The following is a 20,391-nucleotide window of genomic DNA, read 5'->3' on the forward strand; positions in this document are numbered from 1 at the left end:
CCTGCTCTACATTCCCTCATGTCCACGTGGCTTAGCAGACATGGGCCCCCAAGGTGGCCTGCAGGCCTGGGCCCCAGCTGGGGCTTTGGTGGCTTAGTCAGACTGGGGCTGTCCATGTCCTTCCACCTGCCATTTCCACTCTGTGCGTCACTGCAGTGGCTGGAGTGACAGGTGGTGACACCCTTAGCTGGGGCCCAGGCACCAGGAGCACGCTGCTCTCCAAGGCCTCCTACAGGGATGCCGCAGCAGGCCTGCTCTGTGGTGCCAGGACACGCCCTGTGAGTGGCCAGCACCTGGGCGGGCAGCCGGGCAGCTCCACCCCTGGCCTCCATTCACTGTGTCCTGGGGCACTGGCGTCCCTGGGCTGCATGGGACTCCCTTTGGTCTCACAGAGGGGCAGGAAGGGACAGCCAGCCTACTGCTCACGCCCGGGTGACGGGCAGGCCCAGAGGTGGAAGAAGGACATGGACATCCAGTCCAAAGTGACGCTGCCAGGGTCCCCAGGTGTGGCGGGTCCCAGAGCCTTGGGGTCCAACACCTGGCTGCACGGGGGGCCGACAGGGCGAGGCTGGCCCCTGCTGGCTGGACTCGGTGTCCACCCTGCAACTTCACCCCACTGCCCACTCCATCCGCCAGCCCCTGCGGCCCACTCCCTCAGCCCCGCGCCTCTCTTTATCTCCCTCCCGGCTGCTCACAGCGGGCAGACGTCCACCCCCGGACAGCACCGTAGGCATTCTGGGGGCCTCCTGCCTCCCCTGTGCGCAGGGCCTGGCACTAGGTGGGTGCTAAGACCCCGTAAATGGGTCTGGGAACCTCGGTACACACCAGGGCTGCTGCGCAGGGTGGGCTCCGCACCACAGCCTGAGTCTGCCCTGCCCATCCCCCCGGCAGGCCCAGGGCTCTGCCAGGGGGACCCCGAGGTGAGAGGAAGGAAAGAACGGCTGGCCGGGCGCCAGCTCGGAGCTATTTTGGGCCTCACAGTTGGAAGAACAAGCAGGGGTGTGGGGGGGGCTGAGGAGCCCAGGAAGTCACCAACCAGCCGCCAGGCAGAGGCTGGCAGATCGTTCCTCCGAGTTGGGAAGCAGGTTCTATTTTAAAGGGGGTATTTTTACTGCTTACTATTCTGGGGAGACAGATGGTACCTGCACCAGGTTCCGGGGCCCACGCGGCTGGGCGTTGGAAATCAGAGGGGCCAAGCCAAACACTCCAGAGAAACAGTCCACAGGCTCATTTGACGACGGCCAGCCCACTTGTAGTGTGGGCCCCAGAAAAGGCTGGACAATGTGGGGCCCGCCGCCATCGCGGGAAGGGGGGCAGCGCGTCCTGTGTTTTGCTGTGCACTCAGGTGCGCCCGCTGGGGAGGCTCGGCCGTCCCCCCTGCTCAGACGGGGAAGCCGAGGCCAAGTGGCCGAGCGCCTGTGGGCGTCACACCGCCTGCCCAGCTGGAGCCACGCCTCCTCCGCGGCTCACCTGTGGGCCCGTGCGGGCTCCCTCCCCCTGCGTCTGACCCGGAGCCCCATGCCCTCTTCTGCCCTGGGATTGGCCTGTGTCAGCCCGTTCCCATCTGGACCCTGGCTAGGACCTGCTATCAGAGCCACTGTGTCCTGAGGAGCTGACGAGTCACCACCCTGGTCCACCAGGCTTCCCACCACCTCCTCCAAAGGTGGGGCCGAGGTCCCATTCTGCCTGCGGTGACGCTCGTCACACAGTGACTCTCCACACTAAAAAAAGTCAAAACCTGAAGACGCCCGACAAAGGGCAGAAACGGCCCTGGCTCTGCCAGACTCTGCTGCGGGCCCCTCAGAGCGTCCACTCCCTCCAGAATCTCACCCCGGGACTCGGCTCCTTCGCCCTTCACCAAGTTTAGGCCCAAAGGGTCCCTGGCCCCAGGATAGGGCGCCCTGAGTCACCGAGTCACCTGTCTGTTGAAAACCCAATTCCGGTGGGGTCCAGAGAACTTGGCCCTGATGCCCAGAGGGGAAGACCATGGAAGCAAACCCACACAGAGCCTCCGCCCCCACCTCCCAGGGTCTCGTCCCTGCCAAGTGAGCTGTGGTGAGCAAGGACAGCTCCCCCACCCAGTGCTTGCTCCTGGCCCCGGAGAGTCCCGCTGGGACGGTCAGCAAGTTTGGGTGGCCACTCATGTTGCAGGAGGGGGCTGCCCCAGGATGACCATCTGCTCCCCTCACCCTCAGGACACACGGCCTGCGTGCTTGTGCACGGCCTTGGACACACCAGAGGCTGGGGGCAGTTAGGGCCCAGGAGCCCTCAGGACCTGGCCTAGGCAGAGGCAGTGGACTGGGCAGCAGAGGGCAGGGCCTGGGCACTTCAGAGCAGTCTGGTGGCTTTGGGTGGGGGAAGAAATGCAACAGAAAGTACAGGAACGTGCTCAGTTGCTGGCGTGGACAGAGGGTGTGTGGCCCTGCTCTCACAGGGATGGGGACCTGGGCAGGGCCAGTTTGGGGAGACGACCGTGAGGTTGGGCTGAGCTGCTGAGATCCTGAGGCGCACCCAGGGACAGGAGGGGTTCAGGGAGGAGGCAGGCTTTGGGGGTGAGGGGCACAGACACGTGGCTGGGTCCTGGGAGTGGACCAGCCCACCAGCAAGGTCGTCTAGAATGGGCCTTCGTAGCTGTTTGGAGCAGGGGTTGTGAAGTGGGGAGAGAAACAGGCTGGGGGGTGGGGGCAGGTGACCTCAAGAGGGGCCTGGCAGGAAGGCAGGGGGCAGAGGGCCCGCAGGCTCCCGCCTCCTCCACCGCAGCCCTCGACCGTACCTCGGCCTCTCCGGCTGGTGTCAACCCGGTCACTCTGTGGGTCTGGCCCCAGAGGCCTCTGTCTGGAGGGGTGCGCCGGCTCCTCTTCCCTCAGTCGTATTAACAATGTTATATTTTTATGTTAACTTCTAAATTCATACTGATTTTCACCAACAAATCATACTAGTGCACATTTTTAGGGTACAACAGGACACACACACGCAATGTGGCATGTGTACATGACAACCCCTGACATGCCCATCACCGTAGCCACTTACCACCTCAATACAGCTGAGAGAGAGCCGTCCAGTGTGGTCCTTCCCACTCTGCAGCAGCCCAGAGCCCCCAGCCCCCCTGAACCCCGACCCTGCTCTCGTGCTGTGTCAACGCCGACTGTGGACACTCTCTGAAAATGTCCTTTTACATCACAGCATCACCACGTCCACCTCCAGAACCTTCCATCACCCACGGGGACGCTCCAGACCTGTTCTTCCCTGACCTCCCACTTGCTGGACGTCTCCTCACAAGGCCACACCACAGGGGTCTCACTCAGTGCTGAGCCCAGGCCCTGGTGCCTGCAGCAGGCGCTTTAGCGCTGTCCGCTGGACGACTGATGTCTCTGAGCCTCACCCGCGGCCAGCACTTGGGGGCTGTTTGTGCAGAGCTGTGTGGGCCGGTGCTCAGGCTGCCCCAGCCCCCAAGGCCCAGCTGAAACCCAGGGGGACTCGCAGACCACACAGCCTCCTTGGATCTGCCGCCCTGGGCAGGAGGGGGAGAAACCCCGTCCTCAGCGGCTCTGGGCCGCCCAGGTCCCTGCAGGTCTCCAGCATCCGTCCCAGGACATTGACCTCCGACCTCACGCCAGTCCTCCCTGCACTGCACAGGGAAGCCTCTGGTCCCTGTGCCCAGCCTTCCTGGACAGCGGGCTCTGAGAAAGCCCTGGTGGTGGAGGACCAAGGACTCTGACCTACCAGGTCCAGGGAGGTCCACCAGATCGGCTCCCACGGCCCCACAGGCACCGGCACCCCCGGGGAAAGAGCTCCCCCCACCCACGCACTTGACCAAAGGTGAATACGTGTCCGGGCAGGGCTCGCCCACCCCAGCCTGGGTCCTGGAGACACGCTCCAAGGCTGCCAAGCTCTGGGCACAGGAGGGGCCCTCGCCACGCAGCGCGACTACACACCCACTTTTAGAACTCCTCCAGATCCGCGCAGACCCGCGTCAGGGGCCCGTGGGTGCTGCCCAGGCACCCAGAGCAGGGCCATTCACAGGCGGTGGTGCTCAGCAGGATGGTGCCCCGCTGAGGGGCAGGTGGGCCGCTGTGAAGGAAGGTTGGAGGAAGTGTGCCCACAGGGCAGCTGTCACCCAGGACAGGTGGAGCTGCACCAAGTCAGAGCACTTGCACTGGACACCCAGGCTGTGAGACGCGTGGGGCCCAGTGAGCATGCCCTCCTGGGGCTCAGACCTCGGCACACAGATGCCCAGGGCAATGATTCCAGATGCCGTGTGTTCTGGGATTTAACAGGCAGATGACCGAGTCACATAGGTAAGTGTGTGTGTGTCACACAGGTAAAGGGTTTGTGCATCACACAGGTAAGTGTGTGTGTGTGTCACACAGGTAAAGGGGGTGTGTGTGTGTCACATAGGTAAGTGTGTGTGTCACACAGGTAAAGGGTGTGTGTGTCACACAGGTAAAGGGTGTGTGCATCACACAGGTAAAGGGTGTGTGTGTGTGTCACATAGGTAAGTGTGTGTGTGTCACACAGGTAAAGGGTGTGTGCGTCACACAGGTAAAGTGTGTGTGTGTCACATAGGTAAAGGGTGTGTGCATCACACAGGTAAAGTGTGTGTGTCACATAGGTAAGTGTGTGTATGTCACATAGGTAAAGAGTGTGTACACACACACACACACTCCACATAAAGGTGCGTGGGTGCAGGTGTGCCTGTGAGCCAGGCTGGAAGGCCAGGTACGCTGGACGTCCTGGCCAGGCCCTGGAACCAAGTCTCTTTCGTCCGAGACGCCCTGGCTTCTTGCCAGCTGCTCGGCACTGCCCAGCGGGAGAAGCCCTTGGCTCTTTGTGGAATGAATAAGTGCATTTTCGTCAGTGGGTATTTTTTTTAGAATGTGTCAAATCTGTCATCAGAGAGACGCCACTAAGTTGTTCCCAGGAGCGGCGTGCTGGTGGGCAGAGGCCACGGAAGCTCCGTGGGCAGGAACCTCTTTCTAATCTGGACTTTACCACCCGACCGCCGGGTCCTCGCACTGTAACTGGGCGGTCTCCTCCCCGTCTCCCCTCAGTCCTCCTCTCCGTCCCTGCACTGAACCGCCCTGGGGAGGGACCTGGGAACCCGGGAGCAGCGGGCTGTGCTCCTCGAGCCTGGCGCTCAGTGTAGGCGCTGGCCGCGCCGCCCCAGCAATCCTGATCTGCCCTCGTGTCCCCCAGGACATGTCCGCACCGACTCAGCTCCCAGGCTGAGAGCCAGACAAACGTGTCCTCGTCTTCCCTTCATGACAGGGAGCAGTGGGAGACATGGTGCCACGCCGAGAAACAGGAGCCTGGAGGGGACAATGAGCGGCCCAAGGCCACCCACCCCTCTGCGTGGAGACAACTTGACCCACACCCACATGATCTGTGAAACATGCACTAACTGAGGTCAGAGAGGCCTGGTCAGTCCTAACTGCTGGCCTGGAGAGCGTCCCCAGGAACCCCTGTGACCTGAGCCAGAGCGCGCCTTTCCTTCCACCGCAGGTGACTTGGAAGTCGCGCCCCGTGGTGCTCACTAAAGAGGGAGACATACTTCAGGACGTGTGCAAATCACTCCTCGCCGGGCCTCAGGGCCTTGCCGTGTGGACTTGGGGTCCGCACCCTGTGTCGTGGGAGGCCGCCAGCCTCTGCGTGGGTAACTACTGGCGATCTGGGTTCTGGGAGGGCCTCAGCCGGGCTCCGGGGGAGCCTGGTGTGACTGTGTTTAGTTGGGCTGTCAGAGGACACGTTGCGGCAGCGGGGAGCCTGGTTTCCAGGGCGGAATGCAGCGGCTGATACTCGGGAGCCACTGTGCTGGGAGGTTGTCTGTTAGCAGGGCGGCTGCGTTAAGTGGTAGGATTACATCAGGGGACGGTTTGCTCATTTATCTGCCCTTAACTGAGCAGCGGAAGGAAGGCCGTGAAGACACTGCAGCTCCTGTGTGTCAGGCTTTCCAGAGGTGCCACGGCGGCCTCCTGGGTGGAGAGGACAGCCAGCCTCCTCCCCTTTCTACCTGTGATCAGAGCCAAGACCACGGGCTGCTGCTGGAGCAGCTGGAGAAATGCTCCCGAGCTTCGCCAAGGCCACTGTCATCGTCCTCCCTTGAGGGGGCCATGAGCTGTCACGGGGCCCATGTCTGCATGAGGTCAGGCCGGGGGGCCAGCCCAGGAGGAAGGCAGAGCCGGGCGGCCCTCGGTTGCAATCCCCTCTGTCTGGGGGGCGCCAGGCCTTGCAGGGGGAAGCCAGGGTCAGTGTCTGAGCTCAGACCTGTGTGAGTCACAGTTGGCACAAGCAGCGCCTCTGGCTGTGGCTGAGGACGACACGGCGCAGGAGCCAGCCAGGCCGAGCGCTGACCCAGGGCCTGCTGTGAGCTCGGCCTGGACAGTGTCTGCCACATCCTTGGACAGCACTCTGACGGGGAGTTTCCACTGCTGCCCGTCTCCCAGGAGTCCCGGTCATGGTTTGAATAAGTGTTCCCAAAGCCCATGTGCTGAAGGCTGGGTCTTCCACCAGGACGCTCCCGGCAGGGGGTGGAAGCTCCAGGGGGAGGAGGGGGCAGACCCAGGAGTCTGGAAGTCAGGACTCAGAGTCAGGAAGGCGCCGGGAGCAGAGAGCCCACCCACCCAGGGCCTCCCAGGGCCTCCCCGCCCCCCACACTGAGGAGGAGGCTCAGGGGTGGGCAGACAGGACAGGGACCAGAGAGGTGCCAGGGAGGATGGCCAGAGGGAGCAGGCCCAGGACAGAGTCAGTGTCAAACATGGCGTGGACACAGGGACCAGTGACGGCCAGGGCAGGCACTGGGGTCTTGGAGTACCATGGGTTGTCTGCGGGGGCTGTGTCCCCTGGTCTACCGATGGTCAATATCAGTGTCCGTGTGCACTCTGATTACAGCGGCGGGCACCCATGAATGTCAAGGGGAGCTCTGATCCCCAGAGCCACTGGTTGTGGGTGCTGGAGCCCGGGGGTCCCTGTACCTGCGTCCCTGAGCACCATTAGTCAGTAGGACAGGGTCTTGGTGTCCTGTGATGGGGTGAGAGCCGTGCCACCTCTCTCCCTTCGTTGTGTCCTCTAACCATGTGCCATCAGCCACCAGCCAGTCCCGTGCCTTCTGCTCCTCGGTGGCAGGGCGTGGCCCCAGGGCCTGGCCGCTGCTGACCTCAGAGAGAGCCTGGCGGGTGGTGGGGACTGCGTCTTGGAGGAGGCGCCTTCTGGTCCGTGGTGTCCTGCTCGACTTCCTGCCACGGACGACGGAGGCTTTCACTTGACTCTGGGGCAGCTCTGGGGGCCCCGGCCCCTGGTGGTGAGAGGCCCGTCTCCAGCGGAGACCATCATGCAGGAGTTTCCTGATCAGGAAGGACTGGCCCCGCCTGCACCCAGAGCCCTCCTCCCGCCCGGGGACCCTGGTTGTGCCCCCTCAGGCACAAACCAAAGAGCCAGACCCTGTCACTCAAGTCTCAGTGGCACCTGGAAGTAGGATGCGGGCAGCTGCAGAGCCTGGGCAGCTGAGGGCCAAGGGCCAGCACACACTACTGCGGAACCACCCGGTGACCCCCTCGTCCTGGACCCCAGTGACCAACTGTCCTCTCGGCCTGTGCTCTTCTCTGAGGCCAGCTCCACTCAGCGAGGAGGAACTGGCCGACCCCAGCGGACTCCTGGCCACAGTGCAGGGCCCCCGGGAGCCTCCGCCCCGCCTGTGGGAGGAAGAGGCCGCGGCCCTCTCGCTCCCCTCCCCTGGTCTCTGCCCTCCACCTGGGCTGCAGGTTGGAGAGGGGAAGCCTGGCCAGGAGCGGTGCCCGGCTGACTTGACCCCTCTGTGGGCACCAACCTCCCCCTGGAGCCAGGGGACTGGGAGGCTGGCTGCAGGTGCCTCTGGGCCACACAGAGTCCTTCAAACCCCGCTGTCCCCACTGCAGCGCAGGATGGTCGGCTGAGCACAGGGACAATGAATGCAGTCCCGCTGACGCTGGCCAGAGGTGACACCGCGTCCCCTTCTGACCCCTCCGGAGGGGCAGCGCTGTTGTCCCCCCACCTTTCAGAGAGGTTGATGCTTTCCCCAGAGGTTGCCCAGCCCGGGGAGGCCGAGCTGGTGGAGGGTGCTGGCCAGCGGGGCTCCAGCCCCAGCTGCAGCCCCAGCCTGGCCTCCTGACATGTGTCCTGGCTCCCACGTGAGCTTGGCCCCTGGGCGTCTCGAGGACAAGTGTCTCTGGCTTCACTCCTGTCTTATCATCAGTGTCCCTTCATGCCCCCCCACACCCCACTCACCGCGGCAGGACAGGAGCGTGAAGGAGGGCTCCAGAGACCCCAGGGAGACCCCCGGTCACCACACACCACCAGGGGTAGGGTCTGGGCCAGGCCCCTGCTCACACCCCCCAGGGCCTGGCCACACTGCCCAGGGCTGACTCAACCCCCTGCCATGGGTTCCGGGGTGACCCATCTGCCAGCCACTGCCCCCCAGGGCCACTGGGTGGAGGACTGACCCTTTGGTGCCAGCACTTCCCTGGTGAGCTTATGGACATAGAGCACAGAGGAGGCCCTGCCCTGGGAGCTACAAGGACCACGGCGGTGGGGGTGGGTGTACACGGTGCGCGCAAGACACAGACACTAAGAAAACAAAGTGAAGCCGACTCCGTCACTGCACCTCCGCCCCACTCCGCCTCCGCCGCCCCCCCACTCTGCAGCGGCTCGTCCCTGGTTCAGGAACCGTTGCGGGCTGCGGGTCCTGAGGCCAGACGGTGGATTCTGTTCACACCCCACACCACCCCCACTGCCTGGACCAAAGCCCATGGGGAGCACTCTGCAAGGCATGAGTGGGTGGGTGGTGGGGTGGAGGGCGGGAGGGATGGACAGGTGGGTGTGTGTGTAGGTGTGGGTGGACGGGAAAACATATATATTGATGTACGTCCAGTGAGCTGATGAATATTCCAGTGAATGGCACATGGCTGTGTGGATGGATGGATGGGTGGATGAATGGATGAATGGATGGATGGATGGGTGGGTGGATGGATGGGTGGGTGGGTAGGTGGGTGGGTACATGGGTGGATGGATGGATAGATGGATGGGTGGGTGGATGGGTGGATAAAGGATTGATAGATAAATGGGTGGATGGATGTGGATGGATGGATAGAAGGATGGATGGGTAGATGGGTGGTTTGGTGGATGGGTAGATGGATAGGTGGATAGATGGATGGGTGGATGGATGGATGGGTGGGTGGGTGGGTGGATGGTGGATGGATGGGTAGATGGGTGGTTCAGTGGATGAATAGATGGATGGATGGGTGGATGGATGGATAGAAGGATGGATGGGTAGATGGATGGATAGAAGGATGGATGGGTAGATGGGTGGTTGGGTGGATGGCTATATGGGTGGTTGGGTGGATGGATGGATGAATGGATGGATGGATGAGTGGATGGATGGATGGTGGATGGATGGGTAGATGGGTGGTTCAGTGGATGAATAGATGGATGGATAGGTGGATGGATGGATAGAAGGATGGATGGGTAGATGGGTGGTTGGGTGGATGGATGGATGGGTGGATGGAGAGGTGCACGGAAGAACCTGAGTACTTAGAGTGTGCTGTGTTCTCACTCCTCCTAGCTGCCAGACAAGGCCACATGGGCTGGGCCCTGGGCTCCACCCCTTTGGTGTGGAGAGAGGGGTGGGGGTGACCCTCCTGCTGGGCTCTGCAGGCTCAGAACAGCCTCCCTGAGGGCTCAGGGAGGGTGGGGTGGCACACTCGAGGCCACCCTGGGGAGCCCAGAGCGCCATGCACCACCTCGGGGCCTCTTTTCAGAATCTCCTCCAAAACCTACATTGAGGGTTCATAATTTCCACGTGGCTGGTTTTAGAACAAGTAATCAAACAGTTTTACGGTTGGTTTTTAAAGCCAGCTCTTTAATTTGGGCACAGTGCCGCGTTCTCCCTGTGGTCCCCAGCGCAGAGGGTTTTGAAGCTGACAGCAAGACGCTCTATCTAGGGCGGAGGCCAGAGGAACGCAGTGTGGCTTAGTGTGACCCGACCAGCCCAGGGGTCAGGACCTTGTCAGGACCTGACCTGAGGGGGTTAGTGTCTGAGGACACATGACAGCCAGCTGAGCAGGGAACGGGAGGCAGCTAGGGAGCGGGCTGTGTGCACGGTGTGCGTGGAGCACCCCGAGGAGGGACCTGGCTCAGCCTAGAGGAACGGGTCCAGGAAGCGTCCAGATGAAGGCCATTCTCCACCTGGGTGTGACTGGGCAGCGCCATGACTCAGCCACTGTGGCTCTGAGGTCGCCTGGACCGCGTGCTGGGAACCTGACCCTGAGGCTGGAGCAGGGCAGGGGTAGATCGCCCCAGGCCTCCCAGGTCAGCGCGCCTCCCCAGTGAGTAAACGCATTGGTGTGTGGACACGTCCTTAGGGCGTGAATAGAGATGAATTGTCGTCTATGTGAAATTCATATTTAACCCAGGTCTGTGTCCAGCAGTGCCGTGGAGGACGTGAGCCAGGGCAGGACTCAGGGCCTGCGGGTGCCTGGGTGAGGAGAGGGTGTGCAGGTGTCCTTGGGGGTGCAGGAGAGTCACTCAGGAAGACGGCTCCAGAGGAGGGCCAAGCGGTGGCACAGGAGGCCAGGCACAGCTGGAGGGGACAGCGGGCTGGACATGCAGTGGCCCTGCTGCCCTCCTCCCCTTGGCCTGTGCTATGCCTGGGGACAGGGTGCTCTTCATCCCCTTGCGTGTGGGCGAGCACACGTGTGCCCAGGGATGGCGTGTCAGTGCGCACGCTCTCCCCTCAGTGGGAACCAAGCGAGGCCTCTTCCCGGCCCCCACCTGGGTGCACCCTCTCACCCTGGTGAGCACTGCCCGGGAGCACAGGTGGTCAGGAGGAGGGGCTGGCCCTGGTCCTGGCCCGCCTGGAGAATGCTCCTCCCCCCAGCCCTCCCCCTGGGCCTGTCCCCTCTGAGGTTAGAGAGGGATTCCCGGGGCTGCCCTGGGGCACCCTGGGCACCTCTGGGCTGGGCCTTCACTTCTGTCCCCTCACCCCAGAGCCCCTGTGGCTGGGATGAGTGGCACTGTGGGTGCGAAGGACCCCGGGCAGCTGGGAGTGAGCTGGGGCATGGGGAGGGATACCCAGGGGAACCGGGCAGAGATCCCAGGAGGGAGGCCGCGGAGGGCAGAGCAGGCCCAGCCCCAGGAGGGTCCTGGGTAAGCTCTGATCCGCCGGGGACGAGGCCCGCTGGCCCTCCTGGCCATGCCCACGCCGCAGCCCCCTGGGCCTGTGGTGACTCTGGTGCAGACCTGTCCTTGCGGAGGCAGCGGGAGGGCCCCCGGGAGTCTGGAGATGGAAGGAGAGGAGAGGGAGGCGTCATGACCTGTGGGAGAGCGTCCACCTCTGCTGTCCCCTCTCCAGCCTGCCACACCTGCGCCAGCCTCCTCCCTGACCTGCACAGACCTTCCCGGACTCCGTCATGTCTGGTCTGGATGATCTCATTGTTTTTATGACAGACCCCAGTGTCCCCACCAATGACACTCCATGGGCCTCCAGCCAGCCTTCCCCTGGGCTCCGCGCGGTTCCCCAGGCAGCCCCCGTGCTCAGCCACCCGTGTCACTGGCCTCTCGGGTCCTCTTGTCCCTTCCACTCCACCCGATGTTCCCGGATGTGTCAGGTGAAACAGGGACCTGACGACGGAGGCCAGACAGGGCTCCGGGCAAGACCCTCCCCTGCTGACACCTGCCGCACCTGGCACGGAGCCACCAAGCCCCACAGCCGGTGCGGGAAGCTGCTCTGAGAGGGACCCAAGAGCCACAGGCCAGCCCTGCGCCCATGACCTCTGCCCCACAGAGCAGCAGCAGCCAGGGCCCACACGGCACAAACAGGCACTGCCCAGCCGTTCATGGGCAGGGGCTGGACGTCACAGTATCTCCATGGGTCATGGAGAATCATCCATCTTTGCAGTTTTTCAAAGATATTTTTCCCGACCATTTGAAAATGTAAAGGCCAGTCGCCATGGCCACAGGGAGATCGCCCTGACCTGCTAGACAATGAGCAGAACGGAGTGGGTCCCACAGCCCAGGGCCACCTCGAGGGGACGCTGACGGTGGGCACAGTGGGCGGGGCTGCAGACCCTACCGTCCGCAGCAGTGAAGTGGACAGGTCCCCCCTCCAGTGTGCTGGGCGCTCATGGGCGTGGGCCGCTGCTTCCCTGAGGGCCTGTGACCAGGGGAACTCCACAGGGCAGTCGCAGGACCCCAGAGCACCGACCTGCCCGTCGAGGCTGGGCTGGGATCTGGTCCTGGGATGGGCCAACTGCCGAGCTGTGGCTGGGCCCAGCCCCGGGTGGGGCCCGAGTGCCCAGCTGCAGGCCAGGAGCTGAGGCCACGGCTTCTGTCTCTGGAGGCCAGAGACCCTTTGGGAGCCCTAAGCTGCCCTGATGGGGGCCTTGGTCCTCCACGGCGGGGTGGTAGCTGCCACAATCCCCACGTCCTGGGTGGCGTGGGGCTGGGCCTGCTGTCCTTGCAGTGCCGGGCAGCAGGTGTCCCTCCCTCCCGTCGTGTGGATCAGGTCCAGGGCCAGGAATCATGACACCTGCCAGGAGCCGTGAATGGACGGCCCCTCCTCCCCCGCTGCCGCTGTAGGGCACGTAGGGCCGTCGTCACCTTGGGGCGTGGGACACCAGGGCTGTCCGAGGCCAGGGGCTGGGCTGGAGAGCCCGTCCTCACCAGTGGGTGGTCCTTCAGATCACTGGGTGGGCACAGCTGGCAGGTGGGTGTGGCTGGAGGAAGCAGGTCACAGGCAGTGCCTTCAGGGTGACATTTTATCCTGGAGCCTTGGTCCCCTCCCTCCCTCTGTCTCCCGGTTGTCTGTCCTGAGCTGCTCCCTCCGCCACACCGTGGGCTGCCGCCCCTCGGGCCCACAGTGCCAGAGCTGGCTGACCAGGGACGGAGCCTCTGAAACCACCATCAGAATGACCTCCCTCCTCTCAGCTGTCCTTGGCCGGTACTTGGTCACTGTGGTGAGAAGGTGACAAACCCAACCACCCCTGGTGGCGAGGGACAAGAACGGGTCAGCTGGTCATGGCGGCCTGGGCAGCTCAGGGCAGGGGCAGGGTCCCCTCTTCCAAGGTGTCATGGTGAACACGTGAGAGCCTCACTCTATGTCGTCTGGGCACCCGAGGGCCATGTGAGACCCAGAGATGGGCCAGGACGTGAAGAAGCACAGTGTCCCCAGGCGAGGGACCACAGCCCCTCGGGACCACAGCTGCTCCCTCAGCCCTTGCCAGCACCCTCAGTCACACGGTGCCAATGACACGGTGCCACCTCTGGGGAGAGCGTCTACACAGAGCGCCAGGGGAAACCTGACCCCAGAGACCCCTCCTCTGACAATGTCCAGCCCTGACCACTGTGGCCAGCACCTTCAGAGGGCAAAAAAAAAAAAAAAAACTGACCCCCAGCCCCTGCAGGGAAGAGACTTCCTGAGTCCCTGACACTGCGCTTGCCACACCTGTGGCTAGTGTGGGGCCTCCAGAGAGGTCTGGGGGACAGCCTGAGGGTGACCAGCCAAGCCCCCCACGCGGGGCTCCGACAGCCTCACCTCCCTCAGCTCCCATCCCTCTCCTGGGAGCCCATGTCTCTCCTCACTGCCTGCTCTGGCCCTGACCCTTCCATTCTGGTCACTTACATGCCAGCCGTGGGTCATAGACAGAGCAGGACATGTCCCTGCCCCCAGCAGAAAGACTTAGGGCAGAAGCTGGAGCCTGAGCAGGGTGGGGGCCGGGGGTGTCTGCGGCTGGGTGGGTCAGGAAGGCTGCCTGGAGGAGGGGCCCTCGAAGGTCAGATGTCTCCAGGGACAGGGAGAGCAGGCGGGGGCCCCACTGCTGTGGCCTGGCTGTGAGGGCACAGCGCACTGCAGGACGGTGCTCCTCACACAGACCTAGCGCCCCCTTCTCACTGCCCTTCCTGGGGGGATCTGTGGAAGGTGCTGGAATACAGCAGGCGGAGGTGAGGGGCATAGGCAGAAGAGCCTGCGTCCTTCAGTGCTGCAGCCCTGCAAGCCACCTGGCCAGGCAGGACACCGGGCTTCCTGAGGCTCAGGGCCTGAGCTGCCCCAGCAGCGTCTGAGCCGGGCTGGGCTGTGACAGATCCGGGCCCTGCTGTCCCCAGCCGCCCACTTGTAAGTAATAAACCCTCTTCATGGGACTCGCTGGGAATCAGAGCGTTGTTACCAAACAAGCTGGTGAACGGGCCCCCTGCGCACCTCCACAGGTATCCCCACAGGCAGTCCACAGGCACCCCCATGGCACCCCCACAGGCTCCCCACAATACCCTGATGGCACCCCCACAGCACCCCCACAGGCACTCCACAGGCTCCCCACAATACCCCGATGGCACCCCCACAGGCACTCCACAGGCACCCCACAATACCCCGATGGCACCCCCACAGGCACTCCACAGGCACCCCCACAACACCTCCACAGGCTCCCCACAATACCCTGATGGCACCCTCACAAGTATCCCCATGGCACCCCCACAGACTCCCCACAATACCCCGATGGCACCCCCACAGGCACTCCACAGGCTCCCCACAATACCCCGATGGCACCCCCACAGGCACTCCACAGGCTCCCCACAATACCCCGATGGCACCCTCACAGGTATCCCCATAGCACCCCCACAGGCACCCCCACAGGGGCCCCCACGGCACCCCCACAGGCACCCCCAGGTGCTGGCTGAGGGCACCCTCCCAGGTGTGGAGCTTACGGGCAGCTTATCGCATTTACAGAAGCACCAGGTGCCGCCTGAGGTTCTCCCAAGGGGGACGACTAAAGGGAAGGCCAGCGCCTGAGCCCCCCAGTTCATCAGAGAAAGGACACTTGACATCCCAAAGCTGAGGGCAGGTCCCAGGGGTTGGGCCAGGGCCCCCTACGGCTCCCGCAGCGTCCCCTCAGGTGGCTGTGGCAGGTGTGATAGGTGACTTTGGAAAGAGTCCTGGTGTGGGGTTGGCACATGACGTGTCCTGAGGTGCTCAGGTGGGACATTCCCCTCTGCACGAGGGTCGGTGTGACAGCCCTGCCCTGCTGCTGCTCAGAGACACTGAGGGACAGCATCATCCCAAGTGAACACCATGGGCAACTGCCCTGGAGGCACAAGCCTGGGGCAGGGACAGAGGGCGAGGGGCAGAGCTGGGCAGAGGGCGAGGGGCAGAGCTGGGCAGAGGAGGGCGAGGGGCAGAGCTGGGCAGAGGAGGGCGAGGGGCAGAGCTGGGCAGAGGAGGGCGAGGGGCAGAGCTGGGCAGAGGAGGGCGAGGGGCAGAGCTGGGCAGAGGAGGGCGAGGGGCAGAGCTGGGCAGAGGAGGGCGAGGGGCAGAGCTGGGCAGAGGAGGGCGAGGGGCAGAGCTGGGCAGAGGGCGAGGGGCAGAGCTGGGCGGAGGAGGGCGAGGGGCAGAGCTGGGCAGAGGGCGAGGGACGTGGCTGTCACAGGGAGAGTCTCTTTCTACCCCGAGCCCCAATCTTGACCGTGAAACAGATGCTGATTCGTGACGGAGAGCTGTCGTGAGGGGGTTGTGGGCAGCAGACAGGTGTGATGGAGGGGCCTCGAGGGGAAGATGGACGGTGGCCAGAGAGAGGGCAGGCTGTAGGTAAGAATCCCCAAAGTGACCTGCCCCTGCCCCAGGAGGACGCTCTGCTGCTGGGTCAGGGCACATCTCCAGGCCCACACACGTGGGCGTCTGCCTCCACCCGGGAGTGGCCTGCTGGATGGCCGGTCTGAGGCCAGACACTCCCTGAATATCCACCACAGTGTCCACGGTCGGCGAGTGTGAACTGAAGAAGCCCAGCCTCCACTCTCCAAGGGCCATAGTCACAGTCACGGTCCTCCTCTCCCTGCACCTCTCCTGGGCTCACCGTCGAGGACGGGAAAAGTGACGTCCCCCAGCCAGGCTCCGAGACTCAGCTTCCCAGGGTAGATGGTGACCGGGGAGGACGGCCTTCAGATCCAGAGTGTGGAGCGGAAGGACCCCGCCCGACCACAGGACAGGACCGCAGGGCACAGCGCCCTGCCCACCGGCAGCCCCCGCCCCCGAGGCTCCCCGCGGCTCCCCGCGCCTGCCCTCCATGCCTCGCGGTGAGTTCCCATCTCCCCCAAGACCCCCTGGAGATGGCGCCTGCGTCTCCAGGGGCTTCTCTGCCGGCAGCCTTGTCCCTCCCTGGGTCTCTGCCACCCAGCTGAGTCCCCAGGCCGTGTGGACAGCGAGACCCAGGGGTGGCCTGAACAGAGAGCACAGGCCGCACGAGGCAACGAGTCCTTCCGAAGAGTCCTGGCAATGTCCCTTGGCAGCACTGAGGCGGGATGGCACCAGGTTCTGCCCACGAGGAGCCAGGGCCGAGTCCATGGGTCCCCAGGTATAAAGCTACTGTCAGGGTGGCAAGAAAGCGCCATCCTTCAGAGGCCCAAACCCCAGGGGACTGTTTTGGTGGCCCACCCTCCACCTATCGACAGCCCCAGAGCTGGTCTCGGGTGTTTGAGAGTGAACACACCACACACCAGCGTGGGAAGGAGACCACCCTGCTGGGCAGCTCCGCTCTGTCACCCAGAGGAGACAGGGACACACGCCAGAGTCACATGCAGCAGGGCCGCGTGAGAAGGAGTCGCCCGCGCAGCGGGGCACACACAACACGCTCACACCCAGGTTTATTAGGAACACAGCCCCACGTATTGAAAACAGGCTCTCCTGAGGTTTGAACCCCAGGGGAGCCTTCCTCGCAGGCCCGCCACGCCAGGCGGAGGACTCCACCCACCGAACCCCAGGTGGCCATGCTCCCAGCCCAGTGGACGGGCCTCTCCAGGGACGTACAGGCACGCCTCAGCACCCAGCCGAGTCCAGCTGAGGTTCCCAGACCTCGTTGTCCAGAGTGACAAAATCTACCAGGAAATGAGGCTCCTAAATGACAGCCACAGAAACAGAGGGGGGGGGACAGGGGAGGGAGGGACAGGGGAGAGAGGGACAGAGGCCAGAAGGGGCATGGGGCCGGATCAGCCTCCCAGAGATCTAAACATTGGAATCATCATAGATCCCATTCCCCCTGTTCAAAGAAGTTACAGAAGAGGATCAGGAGGGCCAGGCACCAGAGCGCTGTGAGATACACGGGTTTGAAAGGCCAAAGACTAGTTCCAGGAAGTAAGGACAACAACTGAGGCTAGATCCAGGGCTACGGAGCGGAGCAGCACGTGGCGGCTCCCAGACAGGGGGCTCCGGGCCCAGGAAGGGCAGGTGGCGGAGCCTGAGGGGTGGGGAGGCACCAGAGTCCAGGGCGGCCCAAGGGCAGGGCACGCTGCAGACCACGCCAGGTCTAGACCCCGTCCACCCAGAGACCCCGGAGGCCACGCACCCGAGAGACCAAACCAAACCGAAGCCCTGAGAGCTTGAAAGAGGCGGGGGTCTGCAGGCGGATGCCAGCCCCATGTGGGCCTGGGAGGGTCCTTCACTGCTGAAGTGGAGGCCACAGGACCCCGGGTTCAGGCAGCGGCAGGGGAAGGGGGCCAGCACCTGGGAGCTGTCCAAACCCACTCGGCGTGAGAATCATGGGGACGACGGAGTCTGTGCTGGGGGTCAGCAGAAGAGGAGACGACCAGAATCCGGGCCCAGCCGCTCGGGAACCAGGCCGGAAGGGCGGTCCCGGGTCACGTGAGAGGAAGGAAGGTCCTGAGCGGCCCGGGGGTCCTAGGCAGATGGTGTGGAGTCTAGGACAGGAGCTGGGGCCGCGATTCCCAGGGCAGAGCAAGGAGAGGAGCCAGCCACGGGGGTGGGGGCCAGGCCTGGAGTGTGCCCAAGGCCCCCTGCTGCAGGCTGGTCCCTGAGCTGGCCTCAGTGCTCCTGGGAGGTGCACGACCTTGAGGAGGTGCCTGGGGGAGGAAGTCAGTCACTGTGCCCTGGAGGACACGGGACCCCGGCCTCTTCCTCGCCCTCTTTCTTCCCAGCTTCCAGGAGGGACAGCCCTGCCCCTGCTCGCTGACGGACGTGCCGTCTCACCAGGCCCAGGGCTACAGAGCCAACCCCAACGGAAACCCCAACTTCGAGGCAGAGCAAACACTTCCTTGTTTTTTTTTTTTTTTGACCTCAGGTATTTTGTTCCAGTAGCAGAAAGTCAAGTAACACAGAGGCTAGAAAAACACAGGCAGGAAAAGTTGTGAAGACGAAGATGGTGAAAATAAATCCACACGTGATCAGGGATCACAGCAAGTCTGGGTGGTTCTAATAGCCTGTGTGGATCAGAGACTGCTGGGCTACATTTTTTAAAATCTGACTATAGACCCTTTTTTTTGGTCTGGGGCATTGAACCCAGGGATGCTCAGTCACTGAGCCACATTTGACACAGGGTCTCGCTAAGTGGCCAAGGCTGACTTTGAACTTGCCATCCTCCTGCCTCAGCCTCCTGAGCCACCTGGGTCACAGGTGTGTGCCCCCCCACACACACCCAGCTGATTGTAGATCCTTAATAAGGAAAATCAAAACATTAAATATGTGGACAAAGGAACTTACAAAGAAAGGGAGTCACCAGGTAAAAATAACCAGGACCGCGGGTGTGTCCACATCGTATCCTCCAAAAAGGACTTTAGAAAGCCAAGTCACTGCTGGGAGGTGCCGGCTTGCAGATGCCGTGTGTCAGTTACAAGCAGGTCCAGAAGCGTGTAGCGCTGTCCCCGCGACTAAATAGCTTCTGAACAGACTGGAAGTTGGCAGCACTGCCGGGGTCTGACCTCCCTCTCCACACTGCAGAGATATGATAACTGCTCAGAGAAACCACCTTCAAGTGGACAAAAATCACCAAGAATAGGGAAACGTAGCCGCCGGCTCCACCAGCATGATTCCACGTAGCTCGGGGACTCTCCAACCTGGTGGGGACAGGCCGTCTGTGCTCATGCTCGCTCAGCACTTGGCCACCGCCACAGTCACATCAGCCACAATTGCCCGCTGACACCACACCCTGTGACCACTGTGTGCTGGTTGGGACAAGGGCCCCACAGGTGTCCCCAGCCCACTCCCTGGGACCTGGCCACAGGGTGTCAGCAGAGTGACCCTGGGAAGGCTCCAGGATGGGGAGGCAGGGGCAGCTGACAGGTGCGTGGGACAGAAGCCAGGGAGTCAGGAGAGCCCAGGGGTGCCAGGGCAGGCACAGGCAGGGAAATGGCGCTCCCCAGGGCCTCCAGAGGGAGCACGCCCACTGGCCCCCCAATTGGGGCCAGTGAAACCCGTTTCAGACATCTGACCAGGACTGGGTCGCTCAAGCCTGTGGGGCTGCGGCCAGTGATCACAGAGGCCAAGAGAAACTCAGGTCACCTTCAACCAAAGCAGGAATGGAGCAGAGGTGGGAGGGCCCTCCTCCAGAGGGGAGAGAACCCACTCCACCCCTCCGGGACAGCAAGGAGCCCCACGCACCCACCCAGCCGCTCCTGCCTGCCACCTGGCCTCTCAGCTCCCCCTCAAGGTGTGCAGATGGCCAGACGCAGAGGCCGACCCAGGGCTGTGCCAGGATCGCACTGTGAGAAGTGCCCCTGGAACAAAGTGAGCTGACACAGTAGACGGGCCAGGAGGTGAGCTGACACAGTAGACGGGCCAGGAGCAGGGCGCAAGGGCGGCTGGGAGCAGAGGCCAAGGGCGGCTGGGAGCAGAGGTCAAAGATGGCCTGGGAGCAGAGGCCAAGGGCGGCCTGGGAGCAGAGGCCAAGGGCGGCCTGGGAGCAGAGGTCAAGGGCGGCCTGGGAGCAGAGGTCAAGGGCGGCCTGGGAGCAGAGGTCAAGGGCGGCCTGGGAGCAGAGGTCAAGGATGGCCTGGGAGCAGAGGCCAAGGGTGGCCTGGGAGCAGAGGTCAAAGGCGGCCTGGGAGCAGAGGCCAAGGGCGGCCTGGGAGCAGAGGCCAAGGGCGGCCTGGGAGCAGAGGCCAAGGGCGGCCTGGGAGCAGAGGCCAAGGGCGGCCTGGGAGCAGAGGCCAAGGGCGGCCTGGGAGCAGAGGTCAAGGGCGGCCTGGGAGCAGAGGCCAAGGGCGGCCTGGGAGCAGAGGTCAAGGGCGGCCTGGGAGCAGAGGTCAAGGGCGGCCTGGGAGCAGAGGTCAAGGGCGGCCTGGGAGCAGAGGTCAAGGGTGGCCTGGGAGCAGAGGCCAAGGGCGGCCTGGGAGGAGAGGTCAAGGGTGGCCTGGGAGCAGAGGTCCAAGGTGGCCAGGGAGCAGAGGTCCAGGGAAGCCAAGGGAGCTCAGGAGCAACAGCAACCCCTTGCCTGCTTGGGGTCTGGGGTTATCGACTCCCCCTATGAAGGCCCCCCGCCCCCCGCCCGTCTCCACCTGGTGCCCCTCAGTTCTTAGGTGAGATGAGTCAAGGTCACAGTGGTCTTTCATTCCTCCAGGGTCTTCCTTACCCTGCTTCCAAAGCAAACG

The 20,391-nt window shown here is 63.4% G+C and overlaps 1 protein-coding gene across 3 annotated transcripts in view; it reads right to left on the reverse strand.

Annotated features, from left to right (window-relative positions):
- Nucleotides 1-20,391, reverse strand: part of Sorcs2 (sortilin related VPS10 domain containing receptor 2) — a 325,891-nt gene that overhangs the window by 65,169 nt on the left and 240,331 nt on the right. The gene's annotated exons all lie outside the window — the stretch shown is intronic.

Source organism: Ictidomys tridecemlineatus, chromosome 9 (assembly GCF_052094955.1).
Source record: "Ictidomys tridecemlineatus isolate mIctTri1 chromosome 9, mIctTri1.hap1, whole genome shotgun sequence".
Lineage (NCBI taxonomy): Eukaryota > Metazoa > Chordata > Mammalia > Rodentia > Sciuridae > Ictidomys > Ictidomys tridecemlineatus.